Raw genomic sequence first — 23,016 nt, forward strand, 5'->3', positions numbered from 1 at the left:
CCCCCCAAGTCCACTCCACTATATCACAAAAAGATTCTAACAGCAAAAATATTCTTAGAACTTTGAGAACTTAATAATAAAAAGACATAATCCATTCATATTGTGGATAAAGTACTTGAATAGGCATTTCACCAAAAAGGACATTCAAATTTCCACCAGAAACATGAAATGATGCTCAATTATCATTAACTATCAGCAACATGCAAATCAAAACCACAAATTGTTAACATTTCATTCCCACTAGTACAGCTAATATTTAAAAGCAAACAAATGAAAAAACATAAACCAACAAGTTTTGGCAAAGAAGTAGGGGAATTCAAACACCTGTTAATGATGTTGGTGGGAATACAGAGCAGCAGAGCTGTTATGGAAAATAGTGTGGCAGTTCCTCAATAAGCTGAAAACAGAACTATCACCCAGCCATTCCATTCTTGAGTATGTATACAAAATACTTGAAAGCAAAAATTCAGAGACTTATACACCAATGTTCATTGCAGCATTAAACTCAAAAGTCAAAATACAGAAATAATCTAAATACTCATCAGCAGATAAATGGATGAACCAAATTTGATACTTGTATACAATGTCATGCAACAACAACTCTTCAGTAGGAGAAATAAAGTCTAGAGCCATGTTACAATACAAATAGATTTTGAAGATATTATGTTGAACAAAATAAGCCAGTCATAAAATGGTAAGTGTTGTATGATCTCAATTATCTAAAAAGGTAAGAAAAAAGGTAAGTATACTGACCAAAGTAATTTTAAAGAATGGGAATTCCAGAACACTGAATTAAAGTGTTATAGAACAAGGAGGCACTCTGAGGGCCAAGGTGAACCCAACTATGATATTTTCAATAGCTTCATATATATGTGAAAATAGGACAATTAAGAAGGTAGACCAAAGCAGAATTGATGTTGTTAAGCTGTGATGTTAGTGCAGACTATTGGATATGCTATTGACTACCAAAAGAACAAACAAATCTCTTCTGGAAAAAGTGTAGTAGAGGCAAGTGTAGTGACACCATTACTGGGTTATTATAATTCTGCCACTGCCACCAGAAAAAACAATCTTGGAGACAGAGATTGGAGCAGAATAAAAGCCTGGAAGCTTTATTATACACTGCTGTATAGGAGACAGAGTCTGAGCTTCCCAAATCTGTCTCAGCAAGGAAAGGGTTTTAGGACTTGTAGGTAAGATTCCTGCAGGGTTTAGAGCTGTTGTGCATAGGGTCGCTATGAGTCATAAACGACTCGATGGCACATAACAACAACAAAGGTAAGATTAGGGAGCTCTGGTGGCCTAGTGATAAGAAATTGTACTACAATCCTAAAGGCATATAGTTCAAATCTACCAGGTCATCTACAGGAAAAGGATAGGCACTTCCTCCCATGCAATTAACTGCCTCTGAAATTCCACTGGAGGGTCAGTCACTGTTCTGACTCGATGGTACTCAACAACACAACAAGGTTAGGTTATGGGATGGGCCAGGATGTGGGGGAAGCTCATGTTTATTTAGCACTCTTAGGCGGGACAAGGAGAGATTATTCAAATCAGGGGGTACACGTAGCTAGGATCCAAGATGTCACTTATCCAACAGGTTTTCATCTTTTAAGATGGTTATTCCCAAGGAGGTCATATAAGGGGATAGTCACAGAGGTCATGCATGGATCATTTGCATGGCACCTATAAGCTCTTACAGACAACTAAAAACGCATTTGCAGCAAAGTTAAAGATCATTAAGAAGGAATATATGTACTGCTTGTATTATCAGAATGTCTGCTTTCTGAATCTCAACTGCCTCAGGGGAAAATACTTTGCTAGAAAAGTAATGTAAGGGAGCTCTAGTGGCTTAGTGGTAAGGGGTCGGACTGCAATCCCAAAGGCACCTGGTTTTAATCCACCAGCTGCTCTTTGGGAGAAAGATGGGCAATTTCTTCCTATGTGGGGTTAAGAGACTGATACAGGCCATGGTCTTTGCTATCACTTGTCATGCATCAGAGAGCTGGACAATGACTAAGGAGGATAGAAGGAGAATTGATGCCTTTGAGTTGTGGTGCTGCAGAAGAGTGTTGAGGGTACCATGGACTGCTAGGAAAACAGATTCGTCCTGGAAAGGGTCAAACTGGGTTGCTCCTTGGAGGCAAGGATTCTAAGACTCTGTCTAACATGTTTTGGACGTGTTACAAGGTGGTACAGGTCCTTGGAGAGGGACAACATGCTTGGTAGGGTGGAGGGACAGCTCAGAAGGGAAAGGCCCCCTACGAGGTGGACTGATTCAGTGACTGGGGTAATCGGGATGGGTGTGTCAGAGATGGTGCGATTGGCACAGGACAGAGCAGAGTTTAGGGATGTTGTACACAGGGTTGCTATGAGTCGCAAGCAACTCAATGGCACATAACAACAACAACAACAACAACAACAAAAAGCACTAGCTATTGTGTTGTTGTTTTTATGTTTTATCAAGTTGGAATCAACACATAGCTGGCCCTCAAGTGGGTTTTCAGGAGCTGTAACTCTCATAGGAGGAGATTTTCCATCTTTCTCCTGTGGGGTAGCTGGTGGATATGAACCACTTGCTTAGTTATTATTGTAGGGATGTTAAAAAAATTGAGACACAGAAATCAGGAATTAGATATTATTATTACTAGTAAGTTTCATCACTCTTTTTAATACAAGGACATTAATTTTGTTTCCTGACCATTTCAAATCAGTTGCTGGCATGTTAACTCTAACTCTGGGAAACTCCATTGGCTTTTCCAAGTTTGTGGTTGTTTGAAAATAAATGGCCAAGTCTTTCTTCTTAGGTATCTTTAGGTAGATCATTGCTGTTTAGACAGAACTGACTCATAATCACCTCTTCAGTGGATTATTTAGTCTGTGAATTGCACAGGAGGAGATTGCTCATCTTCCTCCCATGGAGCTGCTGATGAACTTAAATCTCCAGAGAGATGGGGTTTCTGGGTTAGCAGTGTAACTCTCTATGGATTATGTCCCCAGAGCTCACTCACTTAGCTTGTGCTTAAAAATTATATTGCTCAGAGTTGAGCATTCATAATCCTACATTTATACTTAATATAAAAAATTCTGGTCAACTTTCTTATAGAGGTTCTATACATTTAGTAATAACATTCAAAGTAAATATACATTTAGTTTATCACAGCAAGACTTATCACTCAAGTGAGACCGTTGTGCGTGGGTACAGCACACCAGCCACTTTAAAGGATGTGAAATCAGGTTCTTTCTGTGCCTTCCTCACTCTGGACATCAACAGACTCAGAGAAAAGAATTTCCCTTCCTTGGATTTTCTTCTATTCCTCTCTAGTAAGTAAAGTCACTATAGTACAGGAGACTACCACCACATGGCAAGCCACCATACGGCAAACTGACAGACTGTTTCACTCCTGGCCTGCAACCAGTCCCCAGATGCTCATCTTTAATAAGTAACCCACCAATCTTCTGTCCATTTGCCATACTATGGTAGCTTGCCCGCTATTGTGATGCTGTAATTATACTACCAGTATTCCAAATACCAGTAAGGTTATCCCTGGTGGACAGGTTTCAGTGGAGATTCCAGACTAAGATAGATTAATGGATGGCTGAACTGACCACTTCATCAATAACAGGCCTTAGAATACTCTAAAAACAGTGAAAGAACATTGTTGGATATCAGGCTAGAAGATGACCCCCTGAGGTTAAACAATACTTAAAATGTGACTGCAGAAGAGCTACCTCCTTGAAGTAGAAGAGAAATAGAGTCTACTCTTGTAAAGAGTGTAGGAAGCATGGAGCTTGTTTTATCTGACTTCTACTAACTCCACAAAGATGAACTGTCCCCATCAACAACATTCTCAGTACAAAACAGATTCCTGTAATGTCAGACATTGTCTCTCATGCTCCTGCAACTATTTTTTATCAATTCTAACACCAGTCATACTATTCTACTTAGCCCCAAATCCATTGCAATGACCACACAGATTACAATGAACCATATTCATGGTTATGGGATTTATTAGCTAAATTAACAGATTACAATTCAGGTTGACAGCAGAATACAATTCCTCATTCCAGACAGCTTCTCAAGTGTGCTCTCAAGCCCTTTGACCTTCAAGCTTAGAGCTTAGGTCAATGTTACAAATTTCCTTTGTTCTGCTAATTATAGTGTCATCCCTCAATCTTCCAGGAAGCTTGAGTGAAGAACGTCCTTGGCTTTGGATTTGAGGGAAAGCAGTTCTAATTAATCTCTGTCTTATCTCGGTGTCTGCTTCTCTACTGAGGTTGCTACAGCTCTTATGTAGGTCCTAGTATGCTGGGTGCAGGAATCTCTGGCTCTGAAGGACACATACTATATTCTCCTCTTCCTCTTCCTCTTCTTTGCTTGTCATGAGATTACCACTGTTGCTCCTAAATCTGCCCAATTTAATTTAGTGGGATGGGGGAAATTGATCAATCCATAATCAATAATGATTTCTTATACACTCCCTATTTTAAGGTCCCTCCCACGTAAGTGGTGAAAGCCTAAGTCAGTGGCTAAGAAAGCCATTTTGAACAATAAACCCTTGTGAAAGGACTATAATGACATGAATGTAGTAACGTTTCCATCTACCAAAAGATCTTTATTTGCTGATGTGACAAGACTAAAAATAAGGAGTAAGAACTGTGAATATTCATTAATAATTGAACCATAGAATATATGAAGTAAGAATCTAGGAAATTTAGAAGTTATAAAACATGAAGTGGAACACATAAAAATGGAAATTTTAGGCATTTGTGAGCTGAGATAGACTGATATTGGCTATTTTGAATCAGACAGTTACATGATCTACTATGTGAGAAATGTCAAGTGCAAGATGCCAAATGCAAGGAATATATATCTAATACATGTCAAGATCCTGAAATACAATGATGAGTAATATTATCCACATACATATAAAGAAATCCTTTTAATACAACTATTATTCAAATATATGTACCAACCACAAAAGCCAAAGATGAAGACATTGAGGATTTCTACCAATTTTGAAGTCTGAAAATTGATTGAACATGCAATCAAAATGAATTAATAATAATAATTGGTGACCAAAATGCAAAAGTTAGAAACAAAGGAGTGGTAATTGGAAAATATAGCTTTGGTGATAGAAATGAGGTTGGAAATCCAATGATAGAATTTTATAGAATGATTGAATTATTTATTCATTACAAATGCTTTAAAAAAAGAAATATAATGACAATTATACACATGGACTTCATCTAATGAACCAAATAGGAAACAGATTGACTTTTGCTGTTGTTGTTAGGTGTTGTAGAGTCAAGTACAACTTATAGCAACCCTGTCCTATCCTGTACCATCCTTATGCATTGGAATGAAAAGAAACACAAACAAGGAAAGTAATATTGAGTTAAGATAGCTAAATAGAAGATTTCAAAGGGTGGTTTTAGAAGACAAAGCAAAGTATTTTAATGAAATATACAAGGAGCTTTAGACAGAAAATCAAAAGGGAAAAACATGATGATTGACATTTCTCAAGCTGAAAAAACTAAAAAAACAAATTCAATCCTTGAGCTGAAACACTAAACGATTCTAGGGGGAAAAACTTGAATGATTCAGGAAGCATTAAAAGAAGATAGAAGATGCACACCAATGTTTATCGTGGCTTTGTTCAAAATAGCAAGGAGTTGGAAACAACCAAAGTGCCCATCAACTAATGAATGCATAGAGAAGCTGTGGTATATTCACACCATGGAATACTACGCTGAATTGAAAAACAAGAAACTCATGAATTATTATTCTAAATGGGTGACCCTGGAGGACATTATGCTGAGTGAAATATCTCAGTCACAAAAGGACAAATACTGCAAAGTGCCACTGTTATAAAACAAGACTGACATCGGGGTTAGGGGGAGACTGAGAAAGATGGGATAAATAATGTATACTGCACTGAAACAGATGAGGGAGAAAACAGTTTAAAGGGGATATGCAATTAGGCATTATTGTCATGACAGGAGTCCATAGCAAAGGCTGCATAGTGGAGTGGAACTGGGGGGAGGGATTGTAAAACAATGAAAGAATTTTTCTTTTATTTTTCAAAGAGAAGAGTGAACTGGGGGAGGAGTGGGCAGGGAGAAAAGTGCAACAATGAATGAACAGAAATCCAAAGTCTCTGTAAATTTTCATTAAAATTAAAAAAAATATATATATGATAGAAGGAATATAGCAGGGCAATACTGCCTAGTTCAAAATTGGGAAGGGTGTGCATCAGGGATGTGTCCTATCTCCATACCTTTTCAACCTGTATGCAGAGCAGATTATCTGAGAGGCTGGGCTCTATGAGGAGAAGCATGGCGTTAGGATTGGTGGACGATTTATCAACAATCTGCGTTATGCAGATGTCACAACCCTGCTCGCTGAAACTGAGGAGGACCTCATGCACTTACTGCAGAGGGTCAAGGACTGTAGCCTTCAATATGGACTGAGGCTCAATGTCAAGAAGACAAAGATTCTCACCACTGGACCAATCGGTAGCATCAGGATGGATGGCGAAGAGATTGAGATTGTTCACAGCTTCAGTTTGCTTGGCTCCACGCTCAACACTCTTGGCACCAGGAAATCAAAAAACGTATTGCGATGGGAAAGTCTCCTGTTAGGGACCTCTCTAAAGTACTCAAGGGCAACGGTGTCTCTCTGGAAACTAAGGTCCGCCTGATACAGGCCATAGTTTTTGCAATCACTTGTTATGCATCAGAGAGTTGGACAATGACTAGGGAGGATAGAAGGAGAATTGATGCCTTTGAGCTGTGGTGCTGGAGAAGAGTATTGAATGTTCCATGGACTGCCAAGAAAACAAACAGATTTATCCTAGAGAGGGTTAAACCAGGCTGCTCCTTGGAGGCAAGGATTCTGGGGCTTCGTCTGACATACTTTGGACATGTTGTAAGGAGAGACAGGTCTTTAGAGAGGGACATCATGCTGGGCAGAGTAGAGGGACAGCTCAGGAGGGGAAGACCCTCTATGAGGTGGATTGATTCAGTGACTGGGGTAATCTGGATGGGTGTGTCAGAGGCAATGCGATTGGCACAGGATAGAGCAGGGTTTAGGGCTGTTGTACATAGGGTCGCCGCTATGAGTCACAAACAACTCGACGGCACATAACAACAACATATCAAAAAGAATTGGTTGATATCAAATTATTTCAGGAAGTAATATATGATCAAAACCCAACAGCCCTGAAGGAACAAGTCTAAGCTTCACTGAAGACTCTAGCAAAAACTAAGGCCCAAGAATTGACAGTGTACCAGTTGATGTGTTTCAGGAAACAGATGCAACCCTGATGTGTTCACCAGTCTCTGCCAGCAAACAGAGAGAACAGCTATCTGGCAAACTGACTGGAAGAGATCCTCATTTGTGCCCAGGCCCTAAAAAAGGTGATCCAAAAGAAAGCAGAAATTATTGAACAATACTATTAATATTGCATGTAAGAAAAATCTTGTTACAGATGATTTTAAAAACTGGCTGGAACAATACATCAACAAGGAACTGCTAGAAATTCTACCTGGATTCATAAGAGGCTATGGCATTAATGATATCATGGCAGACAGAGGTTGGCTGAAAGCAGAGAATGTCTACTTGTGTTTTATTGATTGTTATTTTTGTACACTGTTGAGTCGGAACTAACTCATAGCTGGCCATCCAGTGGGCTTTCCTTTTTTCCCCAAAGTGTGATTTTATTTTTTTAATTATTTTTATTTATTTTAATGAAAGTTTACAGAGACTTTAGATTTCCATTCTTTCATTGTTGCACACTTCCTTCCCCATCCATGCCTCCCCCACAGTTCACTTTTCTCTTTGAAAAGTAAAAAAAATTCTCATTGTTATACAATGCCCCTCACCTCCCACCCAGTCCACTCCTCTATGCAGCTTTCATTCTGGACTCTTGTCATGACAAGACTATAATATATTCATATAAGAATATAATAATATATTCCTCCTAAACAGTTCTCTCCCTCATCTGTTTCAATGCAGTATATGTTATTTATCCTCCTTAGTTTTCTTCTAACTCCTATGTCAGTCCCACTTTACAACAGTGGCTCTATGCAGTATTTGTTCTTTTGTGACTGAGATATTTCACTCAGCATAATGTCCTCCAGGGTCACCCATTTTGTTTAATATTTCATGAGTTTCTTGTTTTCCAATGCAGCATAGTATTTCAATATGTCACAGCTTTCCCCCCAATATGTGAATATACCACAGCTTCTCTATTCGTTTGTTGATGGACACTTGGGTTGTTTCCAACCCCTTCCTATTGCGAAAGCCGCAACAAACATGGGTGAGCATATATCTGCTTGGGTGGCAATTATGGATTTGATTCTTAGAAAGTTATGATTCTTAGGCAGTTATGATTTGATTCGCTATCTGAATGTCTTCTTTGGGCAGTATCTGTTCATATTCTGTGCTCAGTTTGCAATTGGGTTGTTAACCTTTATCTTGTTGTAGTGCTTAAGTATTTTATAAATTCTAGATATAAATCCCTTATCAGACATGTCATTACCAAATGTTTTTTTCCCAGTCTGTGGCTTCCATTTTTACCCTGTTGGATAATTTTTCGGATGTGCGTAGAGATTTTATTCTTAGATTTTATTCATTTATTTTTTTAAATTAATTATTAATGTCAATGAAAATTTACAGAGACTTTGGATTTCCATTCATTCACTGTTGCACTTTTCTCCCTTCCCAACCCTCCCCCTCAGTACACTACCCTCTTGGCAAAGTAAAAGAAAAATTCTTTCATTAGTTAGGGATTTGATTCTTAGAGGGTCCCATTCATCTATTTTATCTTCTCCTGGTTGTAGGTCATTCATCTATTTTATCCTCTCCTGGTTGTAGGTTTTTTCAGGATGCTTGCAAGATTGTTTATGTTGTGGATTAGGGCTTCTAGAGTTCTTCCAACCTTTTCTCCAATGAAGTTTATAGTCCTTGGTTTTAGTCCTAGGTCCATGATCCACTTTGAGTTGATTTTTGTGTATGGAGTGAGGTGTGGATCTTGCTTGAGTATTCTGCAGATATTTTTCCAACACCATTTGTTAAAAAGGCTGTCATTTCCCCACTTAACTGATTTCATCTCCTTGTAAAAAATCAGTAGTTGGGCTGGTTTCTGACTTCTCGATTCTATTCCATTGATCTATGTATCTGTCACTGCACCAGTACCACGCTGTCTTCACCACCAAAGCAGACTTGTAGGATTTGATATGAGGGAGTGAGATGCCTCCTACCTTGTTTCTCTTTAGGGAGTGCTTTACCTATTCAGAGCCTCGTTCCATTCCAAATGAAATTGGAGATTGCCTTTCCCATCTCGTAGAAGAACGGAATCGGTATTTATATTGGGATTGCATTGAACGTGTAGTTTGACTTTGGTAGTATTATCATTTTAACAATATTAAGTCTTCCTATCCATGAGAAAGGGATATTCTTCCATTTCTCCAGCTCTCTTTTTGTTTCTTGTAGTAATGCTTTGTAATTTTCTTTTAATAAATCCTTTGTGCTTCTGGTTATATTTATTCTCAAGTATTTAATCTTGTGATTAGTTACTGTGAAAGGTATTGTTTTTCTTAGCTCCAGCTCTGTATTCTCTTTGTCACTATAGAAAAATCCAATTGATTTTTGTATGTTGATCTTGTATCATGCCACTTTATTGAATTGGTCAAGTATGTGCAGTAGTTTTCTTGAAGAGTCTTTAGGGTGTTCTAAGTATACTATAATATCATCAGCATATAGAGATAATTTTACCTCCTCTTTGCCAATTTGGATACGTATTATTTCCTTCTCTTATTTTATTGCTATTGCTAAGACTTTCAATACAATATTGAATAGGAGAGGTGATAGTGAGCATCCTTGCATAGTTTCTGTTCTCAAAGGGAATGCCTTTAATCTCTCTCCATTGAGAACAATGTTGGATCTTAGGTTTGTGTATATACATTTTATTATGTTGAAGAAATTATCCTCTATTTTGTTGAGTGTTTTAATCAGGAAAGGGTACTGGATTTTGTCAAAGGCCTTTTCAGCATCAATTGATAGGATCATGAGGTTCTTATTCTTTGCTTTGTTTATGTAATGAATTACATTGATTGTTTTTCTTATGCTGAACCATCCTTGCATACCTATTATGAATCCCACTTGGTCATGATGAATTTTTTTTTTATGTTTACTGTTGGATTCTATTGGCCAAGATTTTAGTCAAGATTTTTGCTTCTATGAGAGATATTAGCTTATAGTTTTCTATTTTGGTGGTGTCTTTACCTGGCTTTGTTATCAAGGATATATTTGCTTTATAGAATGAGTCTGGAAGAATTCCATCTTTTTCATTTTTCTGAAATAGAATTGGTGACAGTTCTCTAAATGTTTGATAAAATTTACTTATAAAACCATCAGGTCCAGGGCTTTTTTTGGCTGGAAGTTATTTTATTACCTTTTCAATTTCTTTTTTTGTAATGGGTCTGTTCAGGTGTTCAATTTTACTTTAGGTAGGTTGTGAATTTCTAAGTATTTGTCCATTTCCTCTAGGTTTTCATATATGTTTGAGTATAGTTTTTCATACTATTCCAATGTTAGCCTTTTTATTTTAGTTGGTTCTCTTGTGATGTTGCCTGTTTCATCTTTTATTCAAATTATTTGTATCTTTTCCTTTGCCAGTTTTGCTAGTGGTTTGTCAGTTTTATTGACTTTTTCAAAGAACCAACTCCTAGTTTTGGTAATGGTTTCAATTGTTTTTCTATTTTCTATTTCATTTATTTCTTCCCACATTTTTATAATTTCAGGGGTTTGTTTTTTTTTGTTGTTGTTTTTTTTTTGAGGTTGTAGGGTTTTCTTGCTGTTCTTTTTCAATTTGTTGGAGATGTTGGATTAGAGAGTCAATGGTTATTTTTTTCCCCCCTGCCTTTTATTGTGTTTGCTTATTACTATAAATTGACCCCTGGTTACTGCTTTGGCTGTTTCCCAGAGGTCTTGGCAAGTGGTGTTTTCATTGTCATTTGTTTCAAGAAACTTTTTAATTTCATTTTTTATTTCTTCTACTACCCAGTCATGTTCAAGCAAGGTGTTGTTCAGCTTCCAAATGTATGTTTTTTTCCTCTTTTATCCTCTTGATATTAATTTCTAATTTTGTAGCATTGTGGACTAAGAAGATGCTTTGTATTATTTCTATGTTTTTTAAATCAATTGATGTCTGCCTTGTGACCTAAAATGTGATCTACTCTGGAGAACATTCCATGCACATTGGAGAAGAAGGTGTACTGTGCTTTTTTGGGGTGCATTAGCCTATAAAAATATGTGAGATCGAGTTGGTTTATTGTGTGGTTTAATTCTTCAGCATCTTTGTTGAGTTTCTTTCCGGTAGTTCTATCTTTTCTTGAGAGAGGTATATTGAAGTTTTCAACTATTATAGAAGTGTTGTGTATTCCCTTTTCCTGTTTTGTTAATGTTTCTTTTATATATTTTGCAGGTCTTTCATTGGTGCATAGATATTTAATATTCTTATGCCTTCTTGTTCTATTGACCCTTTAAGCCTTATGCAGTGATCTTCCTTGTCCTTTGTGATGGTTTTTGCATTGAAATGTATTTTATCGGAGGTTAATATCACTACTCCTTCTTTTTTCTGGTTGCCATTTGCTTGGTATTTTCCCCCCACCTTCTTATTTTTAGTCTTTTTTTATCTTCACTTTTCATGTGTGTCTCTTCTAGACAGCATGTTGATGTATTTTAGTTTTTATCCAATCTGCTACTCTTTTTCTCTTCAGTGGTCCATTTAAACCATTCACATTCAATGTGATAATTGAAAAGTAAGGTTTTATTGCTATCATTGTGTTGAGTTCTTTTTCGTGTTGTTGCTAGTTACTTTGGTCCATCCTGCTTTCTGTGGTACCTCTGTAAGAAGTTTTCTGCAACACTGGTCTTGTTTTTACAAACTCCTTTAGGTTCTGTTTTTCTGGGATTATCTTGATCTCTCCTTCATATTTGATGGACAATTTTGCTGGGTACAGAATTCTTGGTTGACAGTTGTGACCTTTAAGTGTTTGATATATGTCAATTCATTGTCTTCTTGCTCACATGGTTTCTGCTGAGAAATCAGCATTTAATCTTATCTGCTCTTCCTTGTAAGTTACTCTTTGTTTTTCCCTTGCTGCTTTCAGAATTATCTCCTTATCTTTGGTTCTGGCAAATTTGGCTATGATATGCCTTGGTATTTTTCTTTTGGGGGTCTATTCTATATGGTATTTGCTCTCCTTCTTGAAAAAAAAAAATATATATCCTCTCATTCTTCACTATGTCTGGGAAGTTTTCTTCTAGTAATTCTTCCACAATTTTTTCGGTGCCTTTACTTGCTTCTTTCTGTTCTGGGTTTCCAATGATGTGCACATTATTTCTCTTGATGTTGTTCCAAATTATTCTTAGGTTTTCTTCTTTTTCCTTCTTTTTAATTCTGCTTTTTGCTCTAGCAGATCAGTGGCGACAATGTATCTTCTTTTTCAGTGGTTCTGTGTTGCATCTTTTCAACTCCGCTCATGTGTCCCTCCACCATGTTGACAGTATCTGAAACATTAGACCTCACATTTTGGATTGTGGTTTCTTGTTTTTACAGAGTCTCTAATGCCTCGTTTGTTTTATTTGTATTGTTCTGGATTATTTTTTAAGCTCCTCCTGGTTTTTTAAATTTGGCAAATCAGGAGAAAGTTCAGTTGTATCTTGAAGACAACCTTGGTCTCAGCTCTTGCTTGAAGAAGGCTGCTTATAAGGTAATATGAGGAGATAATATTTAGAGAGTACAACTGCAGTGCCAAGCAAGTCCCTTATAGCAGTAGATGAGGAACACTGTAGCCAGAAGGGAAGGGATCCTTCTCAGCCGCCAGAAAAACTCATTCCATCAGCTGTGTCACCTCACATAAAATGCCTTCCATTTGATGCTGATGGCATGTTTTCAAGTGAGTATAGTCACACTTTATGATTTGGCAAAGAAATCATACAACGAATTTGTATTTGCCAAATTCATTGCCTTGATGATGCTTGGCTGCCACATTTTCTTTTTAAGAACTTGGCTTTGGAATATAGAGTTCCCAGAATATGAGCCCACTCAGCAGGAACTGATGATCCTTGTGTAATTATCTACCACTCAGAGTTCCTCTCCACCACATCCAACTGCAAGGATTTTATGGAAAAAGACCTAGTGATTAATTTCTATAAATATTGTTGCTATTGTTAAGTGATGTCAAGTCAGAACCAGCTGATAGCTGTATCCTCTAGTGGGTTTTCAGAGGCTGTAAATTGCACATGGAGGAGGTTGCCCATCTTTCTCCCACAAAGCATCTGGTGAATTTGAACCATATACCCTTGGTCTGTGAGTACAACTCTACCAAAGCTACCTGTAAAGATTACAGCCTAGGAAACTGTATGAGGCAGTGCTACTCTGTTCTACATGGTTGCTATGAATCAGAATTAACTTGATGATACACAATGACAACATGCATTTCCAAATGTAACCAAAGCATAATCATTTTTTCCTTTCTGAAAGTAAGTCTGATCTCTTAATTTTCAAATTCCAAATATAATACCATAGAAATTATGCCTGGGCAAGATTTCTATTTCCAGAGCTTTTACTTTTGAAAAAGTTGAAAAGTCTGATTGCAAATGCTACTTATGTTGTGATTATCTCCTTTAAAGGGATTTTGTTTCCATGGAGGAAGTGAAGTCATTAGTACTTTCTCTTGGGTTCATCCAATTAGGATGGGTTTGTGGCCTCTGGTTAGATGTGAGATGTCTTGTTGTGGTAGAGAGATGGATCACTTATTTTAATGCTGACCTGTGATGTTTTATTCACATTTTAAATCTTAGCCTGTGGCTCCAGTGAGAGTGTCCCTTTTGTTAGCACTTCCCCCCCCCCCCCCCCCCGATTGGTATTGATTTTCTTTTTTGCCAAAGGTTAGGAAACCTACTGCCCTGTTGGCATCATTGCAAAGAATCTGACTGCTATTTTCCTCCCCACAGGAGAAGTATCTATAGCCATTTAATTATATAGTTTATTTTTAAAGCAAAGATGAGTGAGCCAGGGATCATCTTTCACTTAACTTCAGCTTCGCATGTGTCCCCTGAATGTTAAGATATTCTCATTTGCTTCAGTTATTGAAATGATTATCTCTGCCTAACAGAGAATAGAATTCATTTGGTTCTGCCCCGTCTAATGTCAAAAGATTTTTCTTGCCTGCTATTTTCTTTTTTCAGATAGAAATAGAGTTTGCAATCTCAAATACTGTCAAAAGGAAATAAACATGCTCTGTGGGAAAAACAATCCTTAGACTTGCAGTTGAAAAACAAATCCCATAGCCTCCATCCAGCAATAAAAAACAAATAAACACATACAAAACCAGTTATCGTCATGTCAGTTCCAACTCATGGTGACCCCATGTGTGAAGAGAAGAACTAAGAACTGTACTTTATAGATTTTTCAAGACTGATTTTTAAGAAGTGTATCACCAGGCCTCTCTCAAAAGGCATCTCCAGGTGGGTTTGAACTGCCAAACTTTTTGGTTAATAGTTTTGGTTAAGAGTGCTTAACAGTTTATACCACTCAGGCACTCCCTTATCACACCTAGTTAGGAAATATTAGCAACAACAGTTGCCTTACATGCCTCACCTAAACCTTTTTCTGTATTTTATATTTATAAGATACCAAAGTGCTTTCTGCCAATTGAATTTCAACATTATAAAAAGTGTTACAGGCAAGATCAATAAAGAAGAAACAGTAATATAGCTAACTATATGTTATCAAAAGACAAAATAAATGAATGCATCCAGAAAGAGATACCATCTAGATAAAAGAAAGACATATTTTTTAAAGGGAAAGACCCAATCTGGGCCAAATTTCATGGCACAATCCACTACCCATACTTGGCCTCTGTGGATGTGGTCATGTAACAGCTGCCACTTTCTAGAACTGTGATGTTCTGAAGCTCCAGTTTACCACATGCTGTCGAAGACTTCTTGTTAACTGCCATTGGATCAGCCCATTCATCATATGATCAGATCATTGGGATCCACTGAGTTTTTCATTTGCTGTGCATGGAGAGTTAGATCATTATGTCTTTCTTCCAAGTCTGTCTGAAAGATCAAAACATGTTCACTGTCATATTAACATCAAAGCTTTCACTGATAGCAAAGTGGTACGTTGAGTGAGAAGGAAACTTAGGTTTCCCAAGGGAGGATGTGAAAATTCTGCCTCTTACTCACCATTCCTCCCTTAAAGCCTTCTGCAGTGGAGGGAATCACAGAAGAGAAGGCTGAATAGTAGAGGCTGAATCGTCTGACTAAAGCAGAGGAGATTCTTTTCTGCATGTGGGAAGGAAGTCATTGGTCTGATGTCTTGTTTGTTCATCACTACCTCTCAGAACGTAAGCTCTCTGGGAATGGTAGTAAATTCACAACATGGCTTATGGAGTCCAAGTCCTTGTGTTCCCTTCCCCCCTTACATTGTCAACTCCATATAGCATGGAAGAAATGGGGAATTGATGTCTGTGTTGGCTCCACGATGGGGAGATGACTCTGAATGCTGCATCCTACCCCCAGTCCTACCTGGGCAGCAGATACCTCCAAGACTTTGCATCTTTGGGGAAACTCCAGTTTCTCTGCCTGGTTTATAGAGCCCTAGCCTGCTGTCACGAGGAAAGGATAAGTTGAGTGTGGCACACAGAGCTAGGAAAACAACACACAAGCACTTCTGCCCGTATCTACCAGACAGACGCAGTTGCAAATGTGTGGGGTGAGCACAGAGTACTGGGGTAGAGACACTAACTGTAATACTTACTGCTGCTTTTGCCAACTCCTTTTTCACTTTTCTTTTCCTTTGAAAAAATTATTTTGTTTTTGTTGAGAATATACACAGTAAAACAAGCACTAATTAAACAATTTCTGTAAGTAATTTAGTGGCATTGATTCAAGTTGCACAACCACTCTCACCCATTGTTAATTTATCTTTTTAACATTTTATTGTAGTTTGAGTGAAAGTTTACAGAGCAAATTCATTTCTTGTTCAACAATTTACACACATTTGTTGGCTTCACAGCAGTAGTCACAATCCCTTCAATATAATAGCATTCTTCCCACTTTTCCTGAATTTCCTGCTTCCATTCACCTAGCAAGCCTGACCCTTACTGTCTTAAGAACTTTGGTTTTGAAAAAAAAAAACTTTTAAGAAAGGGTGCATCAGGCTTGTATTGTTTCTCTATATCTATTTAATCTGTATGTTGCACAAATTATTCGAGAAGCTGAACTCTATGAAGAGGAATGTGACATCAAGTTTGGAGGGAGTTTCATCAATAACCTACGTTATGTAGATGACACAACTTTGCTTACTGAAAGTGAGGAGGACTTGAAGCAGAATGTCAAGATCAATGAAGTCTTTGGTATAGATTGCATCTCAGTGTCAAGAAAACCAAGATTCTTATCACTGGACCAATAGGCAACATCATGATGGTTGGAGAAGGGTTTGAAATTGTGAACAACTTTATCTTGCTTGGATCCACAATTAATGCCCTTCATACCAGCAGTCAGGAAATAAGGAGATGCATTGTACTGGGAAAATTTCCAGTTAGGGACCTCTTCAAATTATTGAGAAGTAATGATGTTAATTTGAGCACTAAGGTGCATATATAATGACAGAAGAAGAATTAATGCCTTTGAGCTGTGGTGTTGGAGAAGAGCACTGAACATCCCATGGATGGTCATAAGAACAAACAAATTTATCTTGGAGAGGGTGCAGCTGGAGAGCTCTTTGGAAGCAAGAATGATGAAACTTCACCTCAGGTACTTTGTGCATGTCACTAGAAGGGTTTTATTTCCTTGGAGAGGACACAATGCCTGGAAGGGTGGAGGGTTGGTAGAGGAGAAGACTTTCAACTAGTGGATTGATGTGGTGACTGCCGCAATGGGCTTTTGTGTGTTAGGAAGTGTGAGGACGGCACAGAATAGAACAGGGTTTAGATCTTCTGTTCATAGGGTTCCAACTCAACAACATCTAAAAAACAACTGTCAATTCAGAACTAATGCATACTGACCTGAGAGTAGGTTTTCAGTAAATAGTATGGGAGGCAATTGCCCATCTTTCCTTCACAGCGTAGTTGGTGGATTCAAACCGTTTACCTTTGGGTTGGCCACACTCCTTACTCTTAGGTCACCAGTGCTTCCTTTTTCTCTCCCTCTTGTTCACCAGGAATAAACTTTGGTTTCTACACATTTGCCTTTTTTTTTTTTTTTGGCATAGGTGAAGTCATACAATATTTCTCATGTCTTCAAGCTCCATCCATATAGTAGTGTATATCAAGCTTTCATTTCTCCTATTACATAGTGTTCCATTTGTTTACCCATTTTTCTATTGATTGGGCATTTAGGTTCTGTCCACCTTTTGACTATCACAAATAGTGCTGCAGTCAGCACTGGTGTGCAAGCTTAGTTCCCTGCATCTTAGTTCTTTAGAGCATATACTTAGGACTGGAATAACTGGATCTTTTTAATTGAGATTTTAATGAACTTTTATAGAGAACTTGGATTTCCATTAATTCATTGTTGCAAGTTTTCGTCCTTGCCCTCCCTCTCCCCAGTTCACTTTTTCTTTAGGAAAAAAATTTGTTATATGGTACCCCTCCCAGTCCACTTTACTATGCAGATCTTATTCTGGACTCTTGTCAAGCCAATAATACCTAATCATATATTCCTTTTATATAGTTCTCTCCCTCATTTGTTTAAATGCTGTGTACATTGTTTATCCCTTCTTTCCTTAGTTTCTCCCCAACCCTCATGTCAGTCCTGTTTTACAACCGTGGTGTTATGCAGTATTTGTCCTTTTGTGACTGAGATATTTCACTCAGCATTATGTCCTCCGGGGTCTCTCATTTTGTATATTTAATGAGTTCTTTATTTTTCAGGGCTGCATAATATTCCATCTTGTAAATATAACACAGCTTCTCTATCCATTCATTTGTTGATGGGCACTTGGGTTGTTTCCAACTCTTTGCTATTGTGAACAAAGCAGCAATAAACATGGGTGTGCACATATCTGCTTGGGTAGCAGTTATGGTTTTTTTAAGGTATATTCCCAGTAGTGGACTTGCTGGATCAAATGGTATTTCTATATCCAATTTTTTGAGAAAATGCCATACTGCCTTCCCTAGTGGTTGTACCATTTTATACTCCCACCAACAGTGACTAAGGGTTTCAGTTTCACCACAACCTCACCAGCATTTGTTGTTTGCTGCTTTGTTGAATTTCGCTACTCTTATTGGGGTGAGAGGATATCTCATAGTTATTTTGGGAATAACTTGATCTTATAGTGAATCTGTTTTTAGTGTTTTGAGGAACTGCTTCCCTGTGATCTACAACAGCTGCTCTATTTTGCATTCCCATCAGCAATGGATAAAGTTTCCAATTTCTTTACCTCATCATCAGTATTTGTTACTCGTTCTCTCTCTCTGTCCCTATGTTTTAAATCCTAGCCATCTGAACCGACCTAATGCCATCAAATCATTCCAACTTATGGAAACCTTCTATGACAGAGTTGAACTTCACAATAGCATTTCTGAGACTGTCAATCTTTATGGAAAGATATTATCTTTTTTATTTTTTAATTTTCTTTTATACTGATATATTTACCAAGTTCAAATACATTGTTTTTCACAAAGATCCTTCCAATTTCCTTCACCCCCAATTTGATGGATGAGTAGGGAAAGAGACTGTCTTATTATTCTTCTGAGCAGCAGCTACTGGGTTCAAACAGCTGACCTTACAGTTAGCACTGAGCACCAGGACTCTTTAAGTTACCTCTTGCTCACCCTGTTACCTCAGTTATCACCTCCTCCAGGAAGCCTTCCTAGATATTCTGAGTTAATTTAGCAGTAGTTCATCTTGATTTACTCAGGATACTTGCAATCTTTCACTACAGTGAAAATTCTCACATCCATAGTTTGACACATGGCAGAAACTCAAAGGTTCTTGAGTGAGTACCGTTCTCTTCTACTAATTGTATGGTACTGTTCTCAGCTACAATATTATTTTTTTCAGAAAATTCCCCCCCTTTTTTTGTCTCAGCATTCAATTTTACCCAATGACAAAAGGAAAAAATAGACTCAAAATAGTAAAATAATCCCCAAAGCTGTGCAAAGTCCTAGAAACCAATTTCATGTGCTAAAGACTGACTGAAGATTTGAACTGTGCTAAATCCTGGTAATGTTCAGATCCCACAGACTTTCAGGCTTTGTTCTATGTCATAACCAATTAGGCAACTAAATAGTACATTGTATAACACAGCAGCTAACGGCCTCCCTGCCAGACTGGCTTCAGTCACTGATTCACTGTGTACCTTGGGCAAGGTCTTAACCTCTTAGGCCTCAGTTTTCTTATCTGTACATTGAAGATGATATTAACAGTACTGAACTAATAAATGATTTAACATATGCAAATACTTCTAGTAGTGCTTGCACACATTAACCCTTTCAGGACCCACATAGCATAGAGTGCCCACATACATTTTTCACCACTGGAGTTTTGGGGGAAAATGTTATCCCACTCTTAGTGTGTGCTACCATCTGGTGGGGGTCTGTGTATTTTTGTGAATCTGAAGAAATAGGCCTCATTCCACTAATCCCACTATCAGAGATTTCTGGAATAGATGAGTCCCCATCAAAGTTCATATTAGGATTTTTTTCCATTTCATTAAAAATGCTTACTTTCCATTATGGAAAACATAATTTCAACAGAAAATTCTAAGCAAAATATAATTTTATCTTGAAAGGATAATGTGTGCCTTTCCTCACTTAGCAATCATATCATCTGGCATTTCATATCAGGACAATAGAAAAACATTTCTTATCCACTACTTTTTTACAATAACATTTGACTGGCAGTAAGGAGCCCTGAGGTACAATGATTGAGGTTATGTGCCAACTTGGCCGGGCCATCATTGTCAGCATGTTAGCAGCTTTGTAATGATGTAACTGGGAGTCATGTAGGCATCCTCCACTTTTTGCGTATTGTTGATTTTCACGTAATGACCGGGTCTGTGGAACCCAACCAAGTCAATAATACATGAGAGGGCATACTGTTTAGTACATGATTTGTATTCTCCCTATAAACAAGGGAAACAAAAATGACATATCCAAAACACAAAGCAAGGAAACAGTTTTGAGAGTGGTCTTTTTTTCCCTCTTCACATCCACTCCAACAATTATTGCTTTCTGTCCTGCTAAACTTTGCTACTGCTACTGGAAGGAAATGGTATCCCATTGGAGGTTTTTCTTTTAATATTAGTTTATTTACAAAATTTAAATACATTGCTTTTTACACCTGATCCTTTCCATTTCCCTCATCCATCAAATTGTGCAACCTCGTGATTAATTCTCCACCCACACACACCTCCTCATCCCTCTGCTTCCACCCTCCCAGTTTCCCCTTGGATCTTCATATTCATTCCACAATAATGGTTTTATGCAGTGTTTGTCCTTATAGGACTGAGGTCGCTAACTCAGCATAATGCCCTCCAGTCCCTCTCAAGTTAGGTAGTAATTTATAAAATCATTGCTCCTGTGTGTTATGTAGTATTTCACCATATGAATGTACCATAATTTCTCAATCCATTCGCTTGTGGTTGGGCATTTGAGCGGTTTTCACGTTCTTGCAATGGTGAATAACACTGCTATGAACATTGGTATACATGTCTCCATTTGTGCCTCAGTTCTCATTTTCTTGAGGTATATTCCAAACAGTGGAATAGATGGGTCATATGGAATTTCTATGTTTAGCTTTTTGTGGAAGAGCCAAACTTCCCTCCAGAGTGGAAGGGCAGAGATTTTGGGCTCTTTTGTATCAGTGGTATAGTGCCTAATATATTTGATGCTAACAGAAAGGTAGCAGTTTTAATCTACTAGCTGCTGTAAGGAAAAGAGATGGGTAATCTCCTCCAGCAAACATTAATAGCTTTGGAACCCTGACAAAGGTCACAGAGCCAGAATCGATTTGATGGCAGCGGGTTTGGGTTTCTGGTTTCTTTGGCCACCAGTTTCTTTGCTCACTCAGTAGGTGTTATTACAGACTCAATGAATGAAGTAGTTCCTACTCTCATTAAAATCAGTACCAGATCAAACCACTGTGTCTTTATATTACCCATGGTCACAGGCAGGAGACAAAGCAAAGGATTTCCAAGTAAATAATTTCAGCAGAAAGTCAAATCAGGCATTTTGCCAGGAGCTCCAAATTTACCTTTCTTTAGGGTTGGAGCACTGGCATCATGTCTTTGTACAGGTAACCACTCTCATGGTCCATCCCTCCTCCTTGGCATTCTCTTACATAGAGCCACAAACGATCTTTAACATAGGTGGGTTTATAGTGGAGTTTGGTATTTTCACAATATTCCATGAACTGTACAAAAATCAGAACTTTATAAGCAAGCATACACTTCAAAGGACTATAAGAAGCACATGAGTTTGATTTACTTTATTTCATCACAAATAATAGCAACAATTCAACCATCTTCTTGAGTAAAGGACTGAGGAGCACAAGTAGGCAGACTCTGGTGGAAAGGGGACAGGATGTAGAGGGGACCTAAATGAGAACATGCTCTTGGGACAGAATTCTCATCAGAGCAACTGGTAGTCTTCCCATCAAGCTTTACTCACAAGCAACTGAGTGCTTCGCACCCACTCATCATCACTCCAAGCAGTCCTTCCTCCATCTCCACCCTCTTCCAAGGACAAGCCATTAGCCACCTACAGGATAACTAGGATATACTCAAGTGAAAAAGACAGTGGCTTTAAAAAACCAAAGAAATCAAGGATCTCACAAAGACAAATAGCAAGCATATGGCCTCTGGAGCCATCTACAAGTTTTATCAAGAGGTCCTCTCACTTCATTGCAAACAACAAGGGCACAGGAACTCTTTCCTTTTTGCTCACCACCATGTGCCCAGTGCCTGGCACCCAGCAGGCACTTAGATATATATTTGCTGCATAACCAACCATCTTTGTTAGTAAAGGGTTTTGGGGTTTTTTTGTAACTTCTTGGATCAATCTGCTTTCCTGCCAAAATCCCACAAAGCCCAAACAAGGTCACGTCAATGTAGCAGGACTAGAATTCGTTGCCAGTTACTGACCACTGCCAAGCAGGCTGCCGAGAAAAAGGAAACGTGCATTCCGTCAGTAAGGATGGAAGCATCTGCACGCACAAGCTTTCCAGTGTGCTGCTGAGGGGAGAAACCAGGAGGGTAAATGTCACTCTTCCTAGAGTGTCTTTCAAAAGGCTTTCTTATAAAAAAGCACTCCCCATCTTCCCTTTAATAAAGCTGACTTGAGAAAATAAAAGGGAATTTGACCTAAATTAGAAACAAGAATTGAGAACAGATCTCCAAATTTAACCCTTGTTGTTGTTGTTATGTGCCATCGAGTCGTTTGCAACTCATAACGACCCTATGTACAACATCCCTAAACCCCGCTCTATCCTGTGCCAATCTCATTGCCTCTGACACACCCATCCAGATTACCCCAGTCACTGAATCAATCCACCTCATAGAGGGTCTTCCCCTCCTGCGCTGTCCCTCCACCCTACCAAGCATGATGTCCCTCTCCAAGGACCTGTCTCTCCTTACAACATGTCCAAAGTATGTCAGACGAAGCCCCAGAATCTTTGCCTCCAAGGAATAGCCTGGTTTAACCCTCTCTAGGATGAATCTGTTTATTTTCTTGGCAGTCCATGGTACATTCAATACTCTTCTCGAGCACCACAGCTCAAAGGCGTCAATTCTCCTTCTATCCTCCCTAGTCATTGTCCAACTCTCTGATGCATAACAAGTGATTGCTAAGACCATGGCCTGTATCAGGCGCACCTTAGTCTCCAGAGAGACACCATTGCTCTTGTAGGGTCTCATTTATCCAAAAAAGGTCACTTGTGTGAAAGGACATTGTAGCTCTTGTGTAAGTAACATTCTCTTCTGTCAGGGC

This window comes from Elephantulus edwardii, unplaced genomic scaffold (genome assembly GCF_000299155.1).
Source record: "Elephantulus edwardii isolate Elephantulus edwardi_28Jun2011 unplaced genomic scaffold, EleEdw1.0 scaffold00182, whole genome shotgun sequence".
Lineage (NCBI taxonomy): Eukaryota > Metazoa > Chordata > Mammalia > Macroscelidea > Macroscelididae > Elephantulus > Elephantulus edwardii.